This window comes from Panulirus ornatus, chromosome 29 (genome assembly GCF_036320965.1).
Source record: "Panulirus ornatus isolate Po-2019 chromosome 29, ASM3632096v1, whole genome shotgun sequence".
In the NCBI taxonomy this organism is placed as follows: domain Eukaryota; kingdom Metazoa; phylum Arthropoda; class Malacostraca; order Decapoda; family Palinuridae; genus Panulirus; species Panulirus ornatus.
Genome location: NC_092252.1, coordinates 25,671,559 through 25,693,213, shown reverse-complemented (window position 1 = coordinate 25,693,213; position 21,655 = coordinate 25,671,559). Strand labels below are relative to the sequence as shown.

Sequence of the window (21,655 nt, the reverse complement as noted above, 5' to 3'; positions counted from 1 at the left end):
GAGTCACAAATATGTATGTTGAGTCACAAAAATGTATGTTGAGTCACAAAAATGTATGTTGAGTCACAAGAATGTATGTTGAGTCACAAGTATGTATGTTGTCACAAAAATGTATGTTGAGTCATAAGAATGTATGTTGAGTCACAAGTATGTATGTTGAGTCACAAGTATGTATGTTGAGTCACAAGAATGTATGTTGAGTCACAAGTATGTATGTTGAGTCACAAGAATGTATGTTGAGTCACAAGAATGTATGTTGAGTCACAAGAATGTATGAAGACTGGCGGGTAAGACAGCACATCCCCCAATATAACGAAGGATGTCACTATTATGAAGGATGTCACTATCATAATGTCACTACGACGAAGGATGTCACTATTATGAAGGATGTCACTATAACGAAGGGTGTCACTATAACGGAAGATGTCACTATTATGAAGGATGTCACTATAACGAAGGATATCACTATAACGGAGGATGTCACTATTATGAAGGATGTCACTATTATGAAGGATGTCACTATAACGAAGGATGTCACTATAACGGAGGATGTCACTATTATGAAGGATGTCAGTATAACGAAGGATGTCACTATAACGGAGGATGTCACTATTATGAAGGATGTCACTTTAACGAAGGATGTTAATATAACGGAGGATGTCACTATTATGAAGGATGTCACTGTAACGAAGGATGTCCATATAACGAAGGATGTCACTATTATGAAGGATGTCAATATAACGTAGGATGTCACTATAACGAAGGATGTCACTATAACGAAGTATATCACTATAACGGAGAATGTCACTATTATGAAGGATGTCACTGTAACGAAGGATGTACATATAACGAAGGATGTCACTATAACGAAGGATGTCACTATTACGGATGATGTCACTACTATAAAAGATGTCACTATAACGAAGTATGTCACTATAACGGAGGATGTCACTATTATGAAGGATGTCACTATAACAAAGGATGTCAATATAACGAAGGATGTCACAACTATGAAGGATGTCACTATTATGAAGGATGTCAATATAACGTAGGATGTCACTATAACGAAGGATGTCAATAAAACGAAGTATGTCACTATAAGGGAGGATGTCACTATTATGAAGGATGTCACTATAACGAAGGATGTCAGTATAACGAAGGATGTCACTATTATGGAGGATGTCACTATAACGAAGGATGTCACTATCATGAAGAATGTCAATATAACGAAGGATGTCACTATTATGAAGGATGTCAATATAACGAAGGATGTCACTATTATGAAGGATGTCACTATTATGATGGATGTCACTATAACGAAGGATGTCATTATAACGAAGGATGACACTATTATGAAGGATGTCACTATAACGAAGGATGTCAATATCATGAAGGATGTCACTAACGAAGGATGTCACAATAACGAAGGATGTCAATATAACGAAGGATGTCACAATTATGAAGGATGTCACTATTATGAAGGATGCCACTATAACGAAATATGTCATTATAACGGAGGATGTCACTATTATGAAGGATGTCACTATAACGAAATATGTCAATATCATGAAGGATGACACTAACGAAGGATGTCACAATAACGAAGGATGTCAATATAACGAAGGATGTCACAATTATGAAGGATGTCACTATTATGAAGGATGCCACTATAACGAAATATGTCATTATAACGGAGGATGTCACTATTATGAAGGATGTCACTATAACGAAATATGTCACTATAACGGAGGATGTCACTATAATGAAGGATGTCACTATAACGAAGGATGTCACTATAACGAAGGATGTCACTATAACGAAGGATGTCACTGTTATGAAGTATGTCACTATAACGAAGGATGTCAATATTATGATGTCACTATAACGAAGGATGTCACTATAACGAAGGATGCCACTGTTATGAAGTATGTCACTATAACGAAGGATGTCAATATTATGATTTCACTATAACGAAGGATGTCAATATTATGAAGTATGTCCTAAAAGGAGGATGTCAGTATTATGAAGGATGTCACTATAACGAAGGATGTCAATAATACGAGGGATGTCACTTTTATGAAGGATTCAATATAACTAAGGATGTCAGTATAACGAAGGATGTCACTATAACGAAGTATATCAATATAACGAAGGATGTCACTATAACGAAGGATGTCAATATAACGAAGGATGTCACTATAACGAAGGATGTCAATATAACGAAGGATGTCACTATTATGAAGGATGTCACTATTATAAAGGATGTCACTATAACGAAGGATGTCAATATAACGAGGATGTCACTATAACAATGGATGTCACAATTATGAAGTGTGTCACTATAATGGATGTCAATACTATGATGTCACTATAACGAAGGATGTCAAAATTATAAAGTATGTCACTAAAACGAAGGATGTCAATATTATGAAGGATGTCACTATAACGAAGGATGTCAATATAACGAAGGATGTCACTTTTATGAAGGATGTCAATATAACGAAAGATGTCACTATAACGAAGGATGTCAATAAAACGAAGGGTGTCACTATAGCGAAGGATGTCAATATAACGAAGGATGTCACTATAACGAAGGATGTCAATATAACGAAGGATGTCACTATTATGAAGGATGTCACTATTATGAAGGATGTCACTATAACGAAGGATGTCAATATAACGAAGGATGTCACTATACCGAAGGATGTCACTATTATGACGTATGTCACTTATAACGAAGGATGTCAATCTTATGATGTCACTATAACGAAGGATGTCAATATTATGAAGTACGTCACTAAAACGAAGGATGTCAATATTATGAAGGATGTCACTATAACGAAGGATGTCAATATAACAAAGGATGTCACTTTTATAAAGGACGTCAATATAACGAAGAATGTCAATATAACGAAAGATGTGACTATAGCGAAGGATGTCAATATAACGAAGGATGTCAGTATAACGAAGGATGTCAGTATAACGAAGGATGTCAATATAACGAAGGATGTCACTATTATGAAGGTTGTCACTATTATGAAGGATGTCACTATAACGAAGGATGTCAACATAACGAAGGATGTCAATATAACGAAGGATGTCACTATTATGAAGGATGTCACTATAACGAAGGATGTCACTATAACGAAGGATGTCAATATAACGAAGGATGTCACTATAACGAAGGATGTCACTATTATGAAGGATGTCACTATAACGATGTCAATATAACGAAGGATGTCACTATTATGAAGGATGTCACTATTATGAAGTATGTCACTAATATGAATGATGTCAATATAACGAAGGATGTCACTATTATGAAGGATGTCACTATAACGAAGGTTGTCACTATAACGTAGGATGTCAATATAACGAAGAATGTCACTATAACGAAGGATGTCACTATTATGAATGATGTTACTATAACGAAGGATGTCAATATAACGAAAGATGTCACTATTATGAAGGATGTCAATATAATGAAGGATGTCACTATAACGAAGGATGTCACTATTATGAAGGATGTCATTATAACGAAGGATGTCAATATAACGAAGGATGTCACTATAACGAAGGATGTCAATATAACGAAGGATGTCACTATTATGAAGGATGTCACTATACCGAAGGATGTCACTATAACGAAGGATGTCACTATTATGAAGGATGTCAATATAACGAAGGATGTCAATATAACGAAGGATGTCACTATAACGAAGGATGTCAATATAACGAAGGATGTTACTATAACGAAGGATGTCAATATAACGAAGGATGTTACTATAACGAAGGATGTCAATATAACGAAGGATGTCACTATAACGAAAGATGTCACTATTATGAAGGATGTCACTATAACGAAGGATGTCACTATATCGAAGGATGTCAATATAACGAAGGATGTCACTATTATGAAGGATGTCACTATAACGAAGGATGTCAATATAACGAAGGATGTCACTATTATGAAGGATGTCACTATAACAAAGGATGTCAATATAATAAAAATGAAAAGTTCGTTCCAGAGTTCCGTAAGGTCAAATGTGAGTCAGGTGACTCAGTAGTGTCAGGTCAAGTGTGGGTCAGGTGACTCAGTAGTGTCAGGTCAAGTGTGAGTCAGGTGACTCAGTAGTGTCAGGTTAAGTGTGAGTCAGGTGACTCAATAGTGTCAGGTCAAGTGTGAGTCAGGTGACTCAGTAGTGTCAGGTCAAGTGTGGGTCAGGTGACTCAGTAGTGTCAGGTCAAGTGTGAGTCAGGTGACTCAGTAGTGTCAGGTCAAGTGTGAGTCATTTGACTCAGTAGTGTCAGGTCAAGTGTGGGTCAGGTGACTCAGTAGTGTCAGGTCAAGTGTAGGTCAGGTGACTCAGTAGTGTCAGGTCAAGTGTGGGTCAGGTGACTCAGTCGTGTCAGGTAAAGTGTGGGTCAGGTGACTCAGTAGTGTCAGGTCAAGTGTGAGTCAGGTGACTCAGTAGTGTCAGGTCAAGTGTGAGTCAGGTGACTCAGTAGTGTCAGGTCAAGTGTGAGTCAGGTGACTCAGTAGTGTCAGGTCAAGTGTGAGTCAGGTGACTCAGTAGTGTCAGGTCAAGTGTGAGTCAGGTGACTCAGTAGTGTCATGTCAAGTGTGGGTCAGGTGATTCAGTAGTGTCAGGTCACGTGTGGGTCAGGTGACTCAGTAGTGTCATGTCAAGTGTGGGTCAGGTGACTCAGTAGTGTCAAGTCAAGCGTGAGTCAGGTGACTCAGTAGTGTCAGGTCAAGTGTGAGTCAGGTGACTCAGTAGTGTCAGGTCAAGTGTGAGTCAGGTGACTCAGTAGTGTCAGGTCAAGTGTGGGTCAGGTGACTCAGTAGTGTCAGGTCAAGTGTGGGTCAGGTGACTCAGTAGTGTCAGGTCAAGTGTGGGTCAGGTGACTCAGTAGTGTCAGGTCAAGTGTGGGTCAGGTGACTCAGTAGTGTCAGGTCAAGTGTGGGTCAGGTGACTCAGTAGTGTCAGGTCAAGTGTGGGTCAGGTGACTCAGTAGTGTCAGGTCAAGTGTGGGTCAGGTGACTCAGTAGTGTCAGGTCAAGTGTGGGTCAGGTGACTCAGTAGTGTCAGGTCAAGTGTGGGTCAGGTGACTCAGTAGTGTCAGGTCAAGTGTGAGTCAGGTGACTCAGTAGTGTCAGGTCAAGTGTGAGTCAGGTGACTCAGTAGTGTCAGGTCAAGTGTGGGTCAGGTGACTCAGTAGTGTCAGGTCAAGTGTGGGTCAGGTGACTCAGTAGTGTCAGGTCAAGTGTGGGTAAGGTGACTCAGTCGTGTCAGGTCAAGTGTGGGTCAGGTGACTCAGTAGTGTCAGGTCAAGTGTGGGTCAGGTGACTCAGTAGTGTCAGGTTAAGTGTGGGTCAGGTGACTCAGTAGTGTCAGGTCAAGTGTGGGTCAGGTGACTCAGTCGTGTCAGGTCAAGTGTGGGTCAGGTGACTCAGTAGTGTCAGGTTAAGTGTGGGTCAGGTGACTCAGTCGTGTCAGGTCAAGTGTGGGTCAGGCACAGGTGACCACTACCACCGTGGAAGTTGCCGTACAAAGGTTCAGGTAACTATGAAAACGGAGCAAGAATTGAATATCGTATACAAGCAATATAGCGACCTACAATACTGATCCAGTATGGCTATACAATGGAATACAGTACCTTATAGCGACCTACAATACTGATCCAGTATGGCTATACAATGGAGTACAGTACCTTATAGCGACCTACAATACTGATCCAGTACGGCTATACAATGGAATACAGTACCTTATAGCGACCTACAATACTGATCCAGTATGGCTATACAGTGGAATACAGTACCTTATAGCGACCTACAATACTGATCCAGTATGGCTATACAGTGGAATACAGTACCTTATAGCGACCTACAGTACTGATCCAGTATGGCTATACAATGGAATACAGTACCTTATGGTGACCTACAGTACTGATCCAGTATGGTTATACAATGGAATACAGTACCTTATAGCGACCTACAATACTGACCCAGTATGGCTATACAGTGGAATACAGTACCTTATAGCGACCTACAATACTGATCCAGTATGGCTATACAATGGAATACAGTACCTTATAGCGACCTACAATACTGATCCAGTATGGCTATACAATGGAATACAGTACCTTATAGCGACCTACAATACTGATCCAGTATGGCTATACAGTGGAATACAGTACCTTATGGTGACCTACAGTACTGATCCAGTATGGCTATACAATGGAATACAGTACCTTATAGCGACCTACAATACTGATCCAGTATGGCTATACAATGGAATACAGTACCTTATGGTGACCTACAGTACTGATCCAGTATGGCTATACAATGGAATACAGTACCTTATAGCGACCTACAATACTGATCCAGTATGGCTATACAGTGGAATACAGTACCTTATAGCGACCTACAATACTGATCCAGTATGGCTATACAATGGAATACAGTACCTTATAGCGACCTACAATACTGATCCAGTATGGCTATACAATGGAATACAGTACCTTATAGCGACCTACAATACTGATCCAGTATGGCTATACAATGGAATACAGTACCTTATAGCGACCTACAATACTGATCCAGTATGGCTATACAGTGGAATACAGTACCTTATATAGCAGAAGAATGGCTTGTCCATCAAGGTAGGACGGAGGCAAACACTGATCACCTAACACAAAATAAGATAATGGTAAAATCAGACATTAAGAAAACTTGAAGAAATGAAGATAACTAATGAAGCCAAACACAACAATGGCCAAGGATTTTCCAATATACAGAAGGAAGGTTAGGGAGACAATTCAACCTATCACATCACATTCTGGTACATTAGTTCATAGTAAATGTGCCAACTTTTCAACAATCAATTTATTTATCCAGGAGGAAAATACAGAGCAATTTTCATGGGGGACGAAAGCGGGAAGCTATGCGATATGAAAATAGATGAATTTGATATTTTGATACAAATAGAAAGATTAAAAGTAGACAAGAGTTGTGGGCGAGATGGCATGGATGCCAGAGATGTTACGCTTTGACATATGTTTAAACAGTAACTGGAATTATGTGTAGTTCCAATGTAATGGAGGTCAGCAAATGTCATTACCATCATCAAGAATGGAGGTAGATCTATTGCCTCTAATTACCGTCGTATCAGCTTGACATCTATTGTGGGGAAATTTCTCGATTCAATTATAGCGGACCAAATATAGCTAACACATGGGGAATGTTGATCTCATTAGGGATTCTCAACATGGGTTTACAAAAGGGTAGTCATGTCTATGTAACCTTCTCTCCTTCCTTAATAAGATACTTGAAACTGTTGATCGGGGTAGAGTTATGATATTGTATACTTACACTTAAGTAAGTATACCTCATGATCGTCTGGTCAGAAAAGTAGCGTCACACGGCATCATCCAGGAGTGTGTCTTGAGTGCGTCACGGGCTCATGACAGACATGGGACGGGGCCGCCGGTCTGGTCTTCCTCAGGGGTCACTCTTAGCACCGCTCTTGTTCGTTGTATATCTCAACGAATTGGATATGGGACTAACCAGCGACTTAAGTAAATTTGGATATGGGACTAACCAGCGAATTAAGTAAATTTGGATATGGGAATAACCCGCGAATTAAGTAAATTTGGATATGGGACTAACCAGCGACTTGAGTAAATTTGGATATGGGACTAACCAGCGAATTAAGTAAATTTGGATATGGGAATAACCAGCGAATTAAGTAAATTTGGATATGGGACTAACCAGCGAATTAAGTAAATTTGGATATGGGACTAACCAGCGAATTAAGTAAATTTGGATATGGGACTAACCAGCGACTTGAGTAAATTTGGATATGGGACTAACCAGCGAATTAAGTAAATTTGGATATGGGACTAACCAGCGAATTAAGTAAATTTGGATATGGGACTAACCAGCGAATTAAGTAAATTTGGATATGGGACTAACCAGCGACTTGAGTAAATTTGGATATGGGACTAACCAGCGACTTGAGTAAATTTGGATATGGGACTAACCAGCGAATTAAGTAAATTTGGATATGGGAATAACCAGCGAATTAAGTAAATTTGGATATGGGACTAACCAGCGAATTAAGTAAATTTGGATATGGGACTAACTAGCGAATTAAGTAGATTTGGATATGGGACTAACCAGCGACTTGAGTAAATTTGGATATGGGACTAACCAGCGAATTAAGTAAACTTGGATATGGGACTAACCAGCGAATTAAGTAAATTTGGAAATGGGACTAACCGATGATACAAAAATAAGGAACGTAATTGACTCAGATGAAAATTCAGTGAATTTGTAGAGGAATTTTGATAGATTATCAGATTAAGTGGGTTCATGTGAAATGGAATTCAACTTAGATGAATGTACAACATTTAGTGTGGGTCAAGACAGGAACAATGATCACAAACTGATCAATATTACTGTTGACCAAACAGAGATTTAGGAGCACTGGTGAGCATGGGTCTTAGTAAAGCCGCGGCAGCAATGTATTGAAGTGTGTAATAAAGCTAATAGGATGTTAGGACTCATTAATAAGTGTGTAATAAAGCTAATAGGATGTTAGGACTCATTAATAAGTGTGTAATAAAGCTAATAGGATGTTAGGACTCATTAATAAGTGTGTAATAAAGCTAATAGGATGTTAGGACTCATTAATAAGTGTGTAATAAAGCTAATAGGATGTTAGGACTCATTAATAAGTGTGTAATAAAGCTAATAGGATGTTAGGACTCATTAATAAGTGTGTAATAAAGCTAATAGGATGTTAGGACTCATTAATAAGTGTAATAAAGCTAATAGGATGTTAGGACTCATTAATAAGTGTGTAATAAAGCTAATAGGATGTTAGGACTCATTAATAAGTGTGTAATAAAGCTAATAGGATGTTAGGACTCATTAATAAGTGTGTAATAAAGCTAATAGGATGTTAGGACTCATTAATAAGTGTAATAAAGCTAATAGGGTGTTAGGACTCATTAATAAGTGTGTAATAAAGCTAATAGGATGTTAGGACTCATTAATAAGTGTAATAAAGCTAATAGGATGTTAGGACTCATTAATAAGTGTGTAATAAAGCTAATAGGATGTTAGGATCGTTAATAGGCTGTTAACAATGAAACTCTTAGAGTCTTATTGTAACTTTATCTTGTGATGGTGAAACCAGATTCTGCGGTACAGTTTTGTGCTCCATATTACGATGCAGTTGATATATAGATAGTCTGGAGGAAGTACAAAGGCGAATGACCAAAAATGATCCCTAGAATTAGAAAGCTCACTTACGAAGAAAGGTTCACATGACACACTTAAGAGGAGGAGAACTAGACGGGATATGAGGGAAGTTTGGAAATGGGTGAAGGCCATTAATAATGATAACATGAGTAAAGTTCTTAGAATGGCGCCACCGGATATGACAAGAAATAATGCATTTGAATTAGACAAAAATAGATTCAGGTTGGCAGTGGGTAAAAATTAGTGTGGGAATAGGGTAGTAGATTAATGAAGGCAGCAGTTGGCATGTACAGTAATGAAAGGTACGAGGGTCGTTAGGTTAGGTAGGTTAGGTTAGGTTAGGTTAGGTTAGGTTAGGTTAGGTTAGGGTAGGTTAGGTTAGGTTAGGTTAGGTTAAGTAGGTTACGTTAGGTTAGGTTAGGTTAGGTTAGGTTAAGTAGGTTAGGTTAGGTTAGGTTAGGTAGGTTAGGTTAGGTTAGGTTAGGTAGGTTAGGTAAGGTTAGGTTAGGTTAGGTAGGTTAGGTTAGGTTAGGTTAGGTTAGGTTAGGTTAGGTAGGTTAGGTAGGTTAGGTTAGGGTAGGTTAGGTTAGGTTAGGTTAGGTTAAGTAGGTTAGGTTAGGTTGAAACCAAAGTTGGATGATGTGTTGTGGGTTGAGGTGGTTGTAGTGTGGACAGACTGAGGACCTGCCTAACATAAACCTCCTACAGTATCCATACTTCTCATGCATCCGGCATAATATCGTTGTTCCATAATATGATCATCTTACCAGTTCATTGTCAATATTTTGTCCAGTGTTGAGGGAAATTATGAACAAAGCACAGTAGAATATAAGTGATGAAAAGTTGATGTAACTCAGGAAATTGATTTCATAGAATAGCACACCTATTAATAATTTATTTCTAAGTACAAGTCAATAGTAAAGCACTGGAAACGTAGTCAGCTATACTATCTAACAGATCTTTTAAACTTTCTCAAATATTAATGGTTATCATAGATCGTATAGACTGCTTTCACCTTGGAAACACCTGATATGAAGTGTTTTATACAGTAATAATGAATGATTAAATATAGACACCAGTGTATATATATATATATATATATATATATATATATATATATATATATATATATATATATATATATATATATTCATTAAGCTGTCAACCAGTGGCAACTCACCTATTGTAAACAAACAGGAAGCAACGTAAACCCCCAGCGTCAGGCCAGGCAGGCCGGTGGTCAGCCTCAACAATCGTGTTGTCATTCATGTAACCCCAGACAGGGCAGTGGTCAGCCTCAACAATCGTGTTGTCACTCACGTAACCTCCAGGCAGGCCAGTGGTCAGCCTCAACAATCGTGTTGTCACTCATGTAACCCCAGACAGGGCAGTGGTCAGCCTCAACAATCGTGTTGTCACTCACGTAACCTCCAGGCAGGCCAGTGGTCAGCCTCAACAATCGTGTTGTCACTCATGTAACCCCAGACAGGGCAGTGGTCAGCCTCAACAATCGTGTTGTCACTCACGTAACCTCCAGGCAGGCCAGTGGTCAGCCTCTACAATCGTGTTGTCACTCATGTAACCCCAGACAGGGCAGTGGTCAGCCTCAACAATCGTGTTGTCACTCACGTAACCTCCAGGCAGGCCAGTGGTCAGCCTCTACAATCGTGTTGTCACTCATGTAACCCCAGACAGGGCAGTGGTCAGCCTCAACAATCGTGTTGTCACTCACGTTACCTCCAGGCAGGCCGGTGGTCAGCCTCTACAATCGTGTTGTCACTCGTGTAACCCCAGACAGGGCAGTGGTCAGCCTCAACAATCGTGTCACTCACGTAACCTCCAGGCAGGCCAGTGGTCAGCCTCTACAATCGTGTTGTCACTCGTGTAACCCCAGACAGGGCAGTGGTCAGCCTCAACAATCGTGTTGTCACTCACGTAACCTCCAGGCAGGCCAGTGGTCAGCCTCTACAATCGTGTTGTCATTCGTGTAACCCCAGACAGGGCAGTGATCAGCCTCAACAATCGTGTTGTCACTCACGTAACCTCCAGGCAGGCCGGTGGTCAGCCTCAATAATCGTGTTGTCACTCATGTAACCCCAGACAGGGCAGTGGTCAGCCTCAACAATCGTGTTGTCACTCACATAACCTCCAGGCAGGCCAGTGGTCAGCCTCTACAATCGTGTTGTCACTCATGTAACCCCAGACAGGGCAGTGGTCAGCCTCAACAATCGTGTTGTCACTCACGTAACCTCCAGGCAGGCCAGTGGTCAGTCTCTACAATCGTGTTGTCACTCGTGTAACCCCAGACAGGGCAGTGGTCAGCCTCAACAATCGTGTTGTCACTCACGGAACCTCTAGGCAGGCCAGTGGTCAGCCTCTACAATCATGTTGTCACTCGTGTAATCCCAGACAGGGCAGTGGTCAGCCTCAACAATCGTGTTGTCACTCATGTAACCTCCAGGCAGGCCAGTGGTCAGCCTCTACAATCGTGTTGTCACTCGTGTAACCCCAGACAGGGCAGTGGTCAGCCTCAACAATCGTGTTGTCACTCACGTAACCTCCAGGCAGGCCAGTGGTCAGCCTCAACAATCGTGTTGTCACTCACGTAACCTCAGGCAGGCCAGTGGTCAGCCTCAACAATCGTGTTGTCACTCACGTAACCTCAGTCAGGCCAGTGGTCAGCCTCGACAATCGTGTTGTCACTCACATAACCCCCAGGCAGGCCAGTGGTGAGCCTCAGCACATGTGTTGTCACTCATGTAACCCCAGGCAGGCCAATGGTCAGCCTCAGCACTCGTGTTGTCATTCACGTAACCCCCAGACAGGGCAGTGGTCAGCCTCAGCACTCGTGTTGTCACTCGTGTAACCTCTAGTCAGGCCAGTGGTCAGCCTTGACACTCTTGTTGTCACTCACGTAACCTCCAGGCAGGCCAGTGGTCAGCCTCAACACTCTTGTTGTCACTCACGTAACCCCCAGGCAGCCCAGTGATCAGCTTCAACACTTGTTGTCACTCACGCAACCCCCAGGCAGGCCAGTGGTCAGCCTCAACACTCTTGTTGTCACTCACATAACCCGAGGCAGGCCAGTGGTCAGCCTCAACAATTGTGTTTTCACTCATGAAACCCCAGGTAGGCCAGTGGTCAGCCTCAGCACTTGTGTTGTCACTCACGTAACCCCCAGGCAGGGCAGTGGTCAGCCTCAGCACTCGAGTTGTCACACATAACCCCCAGGCAGGGTAGTGGTCAGACTCAGCACTCGTGTTGTCACTCACATAACCCCCAGGCAGGGCAGTGATCAGCCTCAACACTTGTGTTGTCACTCATGTAACCTTTAGGCAGAGCAGTGGTCAGCCTCAACGGTCATGTTGTCACTCACATAACCTCAGGCAGGACAGTGGTCTGCCTCAACACTTGTCACACGTAACCCCCAGACAAGCCAGTGGTCAGCCTCAGCACTTGTGTTGTCACTTACATAACCCCCAGGCTGGGCATTGGTCAGCCTCAGCACTCATGTTGTCACTCATGTAACCCCCAGGCAGGCCAGTGGTCAGCCTCAACACCCTTGTTGTCACACGTAACCCCCTTGTAGGCCAGTGGTCAACCTGAACAATCGTGTTGTCACACATAACCCCAGGCAGGCCAGTGGTCAGCCTCAACAATCGTGTGGTCACTTACCTAACCGCCAGGCAGGCCAGTGGTCAGCCTCAATGCTCGTGTTGTCACTCATGTAACCCCCAGGCAGGGCAGTGGTCAGCTTCAACAATCGTGTTGTCACTCACGTAACCCCCAGGCAGGCCAGTGGTCATTTCTGCTTTGTTGTTGTCACCAAAGTAACCTTCAGGAAGAGCAGTGGTCAGCCTTCCCAACTGTGCTGTCACCAACATAACCATCAAAGAGAGTGGTGCTCATCGCTCGTGTGGTCATCATGAAGTACACAGTTATTACAAACAAAGACAACAATAAGCACACTGCCAATGACACCCAGGTATTTTTGTAGGAAGAGCTTTCTGAATAGGTACCACTTATCAAATGGGCATTTTTCCAACCAATTTTTTTCTAGTATCATAATATATATGTTGATGAATGATGCTTGTAGATAATTTCAGACATTTAATCATCATATCTGTTTTTCTCAAAAACATTATTTTTGTTTAATGCTTTTTTCATTTATTGATTATGTCTATCCTAATATTCCGGTGTTTTTAAGATTTATTTTGCTGTTTAGGCAGGATATGTATTTTGGTGTTTATGGAGATCATTCATTTGAGAGCACTAAGACAAAATACAAAATAATTATATTTGATTTTATGGCTATTAATGTATTTTATATTAACATTTGTTCTACTAGATCATTTAAACACAACTTTAGCACATCGGATGACATTTACTATATAGTTTGGTATATTTCAGCAACTTTTGCATTTTTATCACCATTCTTTTGAGAGTGAATTATATTTAGGAACACCTTTTTGTACTCTGATGCCTCTATACTTAATAACATAGAGGAGAACACAACATTTTTTTTATTAAGATTTAAGATTATATATATATATAATGGGAACTTCAGTGAAGGGGGCTAATGGGGAGGTGATAATGAGTAGTGGTGATGTAAGAAGGAGATGGAGTGAGTATTTTGAAGGTTTGTTGAATGTGTTTGATGATAGAGTGGCAGATATAGGGTGTTTTGGTCGAGGTGGTGTGCAAATTGAGAGGGTTAGGGAGAATGAATTGGTACACAGAGAAGAGGAAGTGAAAGCTTTGCGGAAGATGAAAGCTGGCAAGATGGCCCCACAGAACTTTCCATGGTTTACCGCAGACGCTTCACAAGCCCTGGTTCAATCCATTAACAGCACGTTAAACCCAGGATACCACATCGTTCCAATTTACTCTATTCCTTGCATGCCTTTCACCCTCCTGCATGATCAGGCCCCGATCACTCAAAATCTTTTTCACTCCATCTTTCCACCTCCAATGGGGTCTCCCACTTCTCCTTGTTCCCTCCACCTCTAGCACATATATCCTCTTGGTCAATTTTTCCTCACTCATTCTTTCCATGTAACCAAACCATTTCAAAACTCCTTCTGCTCTCTCAAGCAAACTCAGTCACCAGCTTCTGCAGTTTCTCACATTAATCAGCCACCAGCACTGTATCATCAGCGAACAAAACTCTTACATTCATCTCCCTAACAACCCCATCCGTAAACAAATTAAATAACCATGGAGACATCACACACCCCTGCTGCAAACCTACATTCACCGAGAACCAATCACTTTCCTCTCTTCCTACACGTACACATGCCTTACATCCTCAATAAAAACTTTTCACTGCTTCTAACAACTTGCCTCCCACACCATATATTCTTAATACCTTCCATAGAGCATCTCTATCAACTCTATCATATGCCTTCTCCAGATCCGTAAATGCTACATACAAATCCATTTGCTTTTCTAAGTATTTCTCACATACATTCTTCAAAGCAAACACCTGATCCACACATCCTCTACCACTTCTGAAATCACACTGCTCTTCCCCAATATGATGCTCTACATGGCTTCACCCTCTCAATCAGTACCCTCGCATGTAATTTCCCAGGAATACTCAACAAACTTATACCTCTGTAATTTGAGCACTCACCTTTGTCCCCTTTGCCTTTGTACAATGGCACTATGCAAGCATTCCGCCAATCCTCAGGCACCTAACCATGAATCATACATACATTAAATAACCTTACCAACCAGTCAACGATACAGTCACCCCCTTTGTAATGAATTCCACTGCAATACCATCCAAACCTGCTGCCTTGCTGGCTTTCATCTTCCGCAAAGGTTTTACTACCTATATCTTCACCATTTCCATTTACAACACTGAACACCCCATGTATACCAATTATTCCCTCAACTGCCACATTACTGACCTTTGCATTCAAATCACCCATCACTACAACCCGGTCTTGTGCATCAAAACCACTAACACACTCATTCAGCTGCTCCCAAAACACTTGCCTCTCATGATCTTTCTTCTCATGCCCAGGTGCATATGCACCAATAATCACCCATCTCTCTCCATCAACTTTCAGTTTTACCCATATCAATCCAGAATTTACTTTCTTCACTCTATCACATACTCCCACCACTCCTGTTTCAGGAGTAGTGCTACTCCTTCCCTTACTCGTGTCCTCTCACGAACCCCTGACTTTACTCCCAAGACATTCCCAAACCACTCTTCCCCTTTACCGTTGAGCTTCGTTTCACTCAGAACCAAAACCTCCAGGTTCCTTTCCTCAAATATACTACCTATTTCTCCTTTTTTCTCATCTTGGTTACATCCACACACATTTAGACACCCCAATCTGAGCCTTCGAGGAGGATGAGCATTCCCTGCGTGACTCCTTCTTCTGTTTCCCCTTTTAGAAAGTTGAGATATATATATATATATATATATATATATATATATATATATATATATATATATATATATATATATATATATTATCCCTGGGGATAGGGGAGAAAGAATACTTCCCACGTATTCCCTGCGTGTCGTAGAAGGAGACTAAAAGGGAAGGGAGCGGGAGGCTGGAGATCCTCCCCTCATTTTCTTTTTTTTTCCAAAAGAAGAAACAGAGAAAGGGGCCAGGTGAGGGTATTCCCTCAAAGGCCCAGTCCTCATCCTCTGTTCTTAACGCTACCTCGCTAATGCGGGAAATGGCGATTAGTATAAAAAAGAAAAAAAAAATATATATATATATATTTTGAAATATATATTAACCAAATTGGAGGTGGAACAATGGAGTGAAAAAGATTTTGAGTGATCAGGGCCTGAACATGCAGGAGGGTGAAAGGCGGGCAAGGAATAGAGTGAATTGGATCGATGTGGTATACCAGGGTTGACGTGCTGTCAGTGGATTGAATCAGGGCATGTGAAGCGTCTGGGGTAAACCATGGAAAGTTGTGTGGGGCCTGGATGTGGAAAGGGAGCTGTGGTTTCGGGCATTATTGCATGACAGCTAGAGACTGAGTGTGAACGAATGGGGCCTTTGTTGTCTTTTCCTAGTGCTACCTTGCACACATGAGGGGGGAGGGGGATGGTATTCCATGTGTGGCGAGGTGGCAGTGGGAATGAATAAAGACAGACAGTGTGAATTGTGTGCATGGGTATATATGTATGTGTCTGTGTGTGTATATATATGTGTACATTGAGATGTATAGGTATGTATATTTGCGTGTGTGGACGTATATGTATATACATGTGTATGGGGGTGGGTTGGGCCATTTCTCTCGTCTGTTTCCTTGCGCTGCCTCGCAAACGCGGGAGACAGCGACAAAGCAAAATAAATAAACAAATATATATATATATATATATATATATATATATATATATATATATATATAAGGAGTCACGCAGGGAATGCTCATCCTCCTCGAAGGCTCAGATTGGGGTGTCTAAATGTGTGTGGATGTAACCAAGATTACGTGTTAATTGATAGACGCATGAAAGAGAGACTTTTGGATGTTAATGTGCTGAGAGGTGCAACTGGAGGGATGTCTGATCATTATCTTGTGGAGGCGAAGGTGAAGATTTGTGGGGGTTTTCAGAAAAGAAGAGAGAATGTTGGGGTGAAGAGAGTGGTGAGAGTTAGTGAGCTTGGGAAGGAGACTTGTGTGAGGAAGTACCAGGAGAGACTGAGTACAGAATGGAAAAAGGTGAGAACAAAGGAGGTAAGGGGAGTGGGGGAGAAATGGGATGTATTTAGGGAAGAAGTGATGGCTTGCGCAAAAGATGCTTGTGGCATGAGAAGCGTGGGAGGTGGGTTGATTAGAAAAGGTAGTGAGTGGTGGGATGAAGAAGTAAGATTATAAGTGAAAGAGAAGAGAGGCATTTGAAGGATTTTTGCAGGGAAAAAATGCAAATGAGTGGGAGAGGTATAAAAGAACGAGGCAGGAGGTCAAGAGAAAGGTGCAAGAGGTGAAAAAGAGGGCAAATGAGAGTTGGGGTGAGAGAGTATCATTAAATTTTAGGGAGGATAAAAAGATTAGAAAGGGTAGTGAGTGGTGGGATGAAGAAGTAAGAGTATTAGTGAAAGAGAAGAGAGAGGCATTTGGACGATTTTTGCTCGGAAAAAATGCAATTGAGTGGGAGATGTATAAAAGAAAGAGACAGGAGGTCAAGAGAAAGGTGCAAGAGGTGAAAAAAAGGGCAAATGAGAGTTGGGGTGAGAGAGTATCATTAAATTTTAGGGAGAATAAAAAGATGTTCTGGAAGGAGGTAAATAAAGTGCGTAAGACAAGGAAGCAAATGGGAACTTCAGTGAAGGGCGCAAATGGGGATGTGATAACAAGTAGTGGTGATGTGAGAAGGAGATGGAGTGAGTATTTTGAAGGTTTGTTGAATTTGTTTGATGATAGAGTGGCAGATATAGGGTGTTTTGGTCGAGGTGGTGTGCAAAGTGAGAGGGTTAGGGAAAATGATTTGGTAAACAGAGAAGAGGTAGTGAAAGCTTTGCGGAAGATGAAAGCCGGCAAGGCAGCAGGTTTGGATGGTATTGCAGTGGAATTTATTAAAAAAGGGGGTGACTGTATTGTTGACTGGTTGGTAAGGTTATTTAATGTATGTATGACTCATTCAAGCTTATTGCTACAGTGGTTAAATTGATGAGAACTGCTATTGACGTTTGTGTAAATAAATTATACATTTCCTTTTTCCATAGCCAGAGGTTGAACCATTATGTGACATTCATTTTTTTTCATTCATTTCAAGCTAGAAGTTTCAGTTTTCTAAATTGTTTCTTACATTTTTCATATGTATATATATGTATGTGTGTGTGTGTGTATATGTGCATATGTGTGTGTATGTGTGTGTGTGTGTATATGTATGTATATATGTATATTATCCCTGGGGATAGGGGTGAAAGAATACTTCCCACGTATTCCTCGTGTGTCGTAGAAAGCGACTAGAGGGGACGGGAGCGGGGGGCCAGAAATCCTCCCCTCCTTGTATTAACTTTCTAAAATGGGAAACAGAAGAAGGAGTCACCGGGGAGTGCTCATCCTCCTCGAAGGCTCAGAGTGGGGTGCCTAAATGTGTGTGGATGTAACCAAGATGTGAAAAAAGGAGAGATAGGTAGTATGTTTGAGGAAAGGAACCTGGATGTTTTGGCTCTGAGTGAAACGAAGCTCAAGGGTAAAGGGGAAGAGTGGTTTGGGAATGTCTGGGGAGTAAAGTCAGGGGTTAGTGAGAGGACAAGAGCAAGGGAAGGAGTAGCAATACTCCTGAAACAGGAGTTGTGGGAGTATGTGATAGAGTGTAAGAAAGTAAATTCTCAATTAATATGGGTAAAACTGAAAGTTGATGGAGAGAGGTGGGTGATTATTGGTGCATATGCACCTGGGCATGAGAAGAAAGATCAAGAGAGGCAAGTGTTTTGGGAGCAGCTGAATGAGTGTGTTAGTGGTTTTGATGCACGAGACCGGGTTATAGTGATGGGTGATTTGAATGCAAAGGTGAGTAATGTGGCAGTTGAGGGAATAATTGGTATACATGGGGTGTTCAGTGTTGTAAATGGAAATGGTGAAGAGCTTGTAGATTTATGTGCTGAAAAAGGACTGATGATTGGGAATACCTGGTTTAAAAAGCGAGATATACATAAGTATACCTATGTAAGTAGGAGAGATGGCCAGAGAGCGTTATTGGATCACGTGTTAATTGACAGGCGTGCGAAAGTACTGTACCTAATAATCTTGCTCTTATTCACATTTACTCTTAACTTTCTTCTTTCACATACTTTACCATACTCACTCACCAGCTTCTGCAGTTTCTCACATGAATCAGCCACCAGCGCTGTATCACCAGCAAACAACAACTGACTCACTTCCCAAGCTAGCCTCTCATCCCCAACAGACTTCATAATTGCCCCTCTTTCCAAAACTCTTGCATTCACCTCCCTAATAACCCCATCCATAAACAAATTAAACAACCATGGAGACATCACACACCCCTGCCGCAAACCTACATTCACTGAGAACCAATCACTTTCCTCTCTTCCTACACGTACACATGCCTTATATCCTCAATAAAAATTTTTCACTGCTTCTAACTACTTGCCTCCCACACCATCTATTCTTAATACCTTCCACAGAGCATCTCTATCAACTCTATCATATGCCTTCTCCAGATCCATAAATGCTACATACAAATATATATATATATATATATATATATATATATATATATATATATATATATATATATATATATATATATATTATCCCTGGGGATAGGGGAGAAAGAATACTTCCCACGTATTCCCTGCGTGTCATAGAAGGCGACTAAAAGGGGAGGGAGTGGGGGGCTGGAAATCCTCCCCTCTTGTTTTTTTTTTTTGTTTTTTTTAATTTTCCAAAAGAAGGAGCAGAGAAGGGGGCCAGGTGAGGATATTCCCTCAGAGGCCCAGTCCTCTCTTCTTAACGCTACCTTGCTAACGCGGGAAATGGCGAATAGTATGAAAGAAAAAGAAATATATATATATATATATATTTATATATTTATTTATTATACTTTGTCGCTGTCTCCCGCGTTTGCGAGGTAGCGCAAGGAAACAGACGAAAGAAATGGCCCAACCCCCCCCATACACATGTATATACATACGTCCACACACGCAAATATACATACCTACACAGCTTTCCATGGTTTACCCCAGACGCTTCACATGCCTTGATTCAATCCACTGACAGCACGTCAACCCCGGTATACCACATCGCTCCAATTCACTCTATTCCTTGCCCTCCTTTCACCCTCCTGCATGTTCAGGCCCCGATCACACAAAATCTTTTTCACTCCATCTTTCCACCTCCAATTTGGTGTCCCTCTTCTCCTCGTTCCCTCCACCTCCGACACATATATCCTCTTGGTCAATCTTTCCTCACTCATTCTCTCCATGTGTCCCAAACCACTTCAAAACACCCTCTTCTGCTCTCTCAACCACGCTCTTTTTATTTTTACACATCTCTCTTACCCTTACATTACTCACTCGATCAAACCACCTCACACCACACATTGTCCTCAAACATCTCATTTCCAGCACATCCATCCTCCTGCGCACAACTCTATCCATAGCCCACGCCTCGCAACTATACAACATTGTTGGAACCACTATTCTTTCAAACATACCCATTTTTGCTTTCCGAGATAATGTTCTCGACTTCCACACATTCTTCAAGGCCCCCAGAATTTTCGCCCCCTCCCCCACCCTATGATCCACATCCGCTTCCATGGTTCCATCCGCTGCCAGATCCACTCCCAGATATCTAAAACACTTCACTTCCTCCAGATTTTCTCCATTCAAACTCACCTCCCAATTGACTTGACCCTCAACCCTACTGTACCTAATAACCTTGCTCTTATTCACATTTACTCTTAACTTTCTTCTTCCACACACTTTACCAAACTCAGTCACCAGCTTCTGCAGTTTCTCACATGAATCAGCCACCAGCGCTGTATCATCAGCGAACAACAACTGACTCACTTCCCAAGCTCTCTCATCCCCAACAGACTTCATACTTGCCCCTCTTTCCAAAACTCTTGCAAGGAAACAGACGAAAGAAATATATATATATATCCCTGGGGATAGGGGAGAAAGAATACTTCCCATGGATTCCTCGCATATCGTAGAAGTCTCATCCTCCTCGTTCCCCACACCCCATCAACTGCATGCCTATTCCTATCTTGAGGAGCCATGCATTCCCTTTCTTCACCACTCCATCCATAATCATTAAACAGCCATGGTGAAAATTCACACCCCTGCTACAGATTCACCTTCATTTGGGACCACTCATCTTTTCCTCTCCATGCTCACACACGCCCCTTACTCTCTTGATAAAAACGATTCACTGCTTCATTACTTTCCTCCCCATATATTCAGAGCACCTTCTACAGAGTATTTCTATCAAGTCCATCATATGGTTTCTGCAGATATGTAACTGACACTAAGTATCCCTCACTTACATTCTTCAAAGCAAGCACCTGACCCACACATCCTCTTCCAGTCCTGAAATCGCATTATTCATCCCCAGCCTAATTCTCTGCATGCAACCACCCTCTCAATACAGGCGTTCAAGCACTCCTCAGTCACCTTACCATGATATGTACACATTTGAAAATCTTAACTGACCAATCAAGTAGTCACTCTTTCTTAAGAAGTTTAATAGCAATACCATCCACTCCGGTTGCATTGCCACATTTCATCTTGGGTTAGGTTTTCACTACTTCTTTTCATCAAAGTGCTTGCTATGGCTCTCACTTTGCATAACTCTCAGACCCAAGCACCCTACATCTGCCACCCTATTATCAAATATGTTCGACAGTCCTACAAGGAACTCACTGCATCT

The 21,655-nt window shown here is 41.5% G+C and overlaps 1 protein-coding gene across 4 annotated transcripts in view; it reads left to right on the top strand.

Annotated features, from left to right (window-relative positions):
- LOC139758198 (uncharacterized) overlaps positions 1-21,655 on the top strand; it is a 122,883-nt gene that overhangs the window by 53,791 nt on the left and 47,437 nt on the right. Inside the window, exon 1 of one of the 4 annotated variants that reach the window (XR_011714792.1) lies at positions 10,483-11,846. The exons of 2 other annotated variants lie outside the window; for them this stretch is intronic. The gene's annotated coding sequence lies outside the window, so the exon portion shown is untranslated. One more of the 4 variants, XR_011714791.1, reaches the window with a different exon arrangement.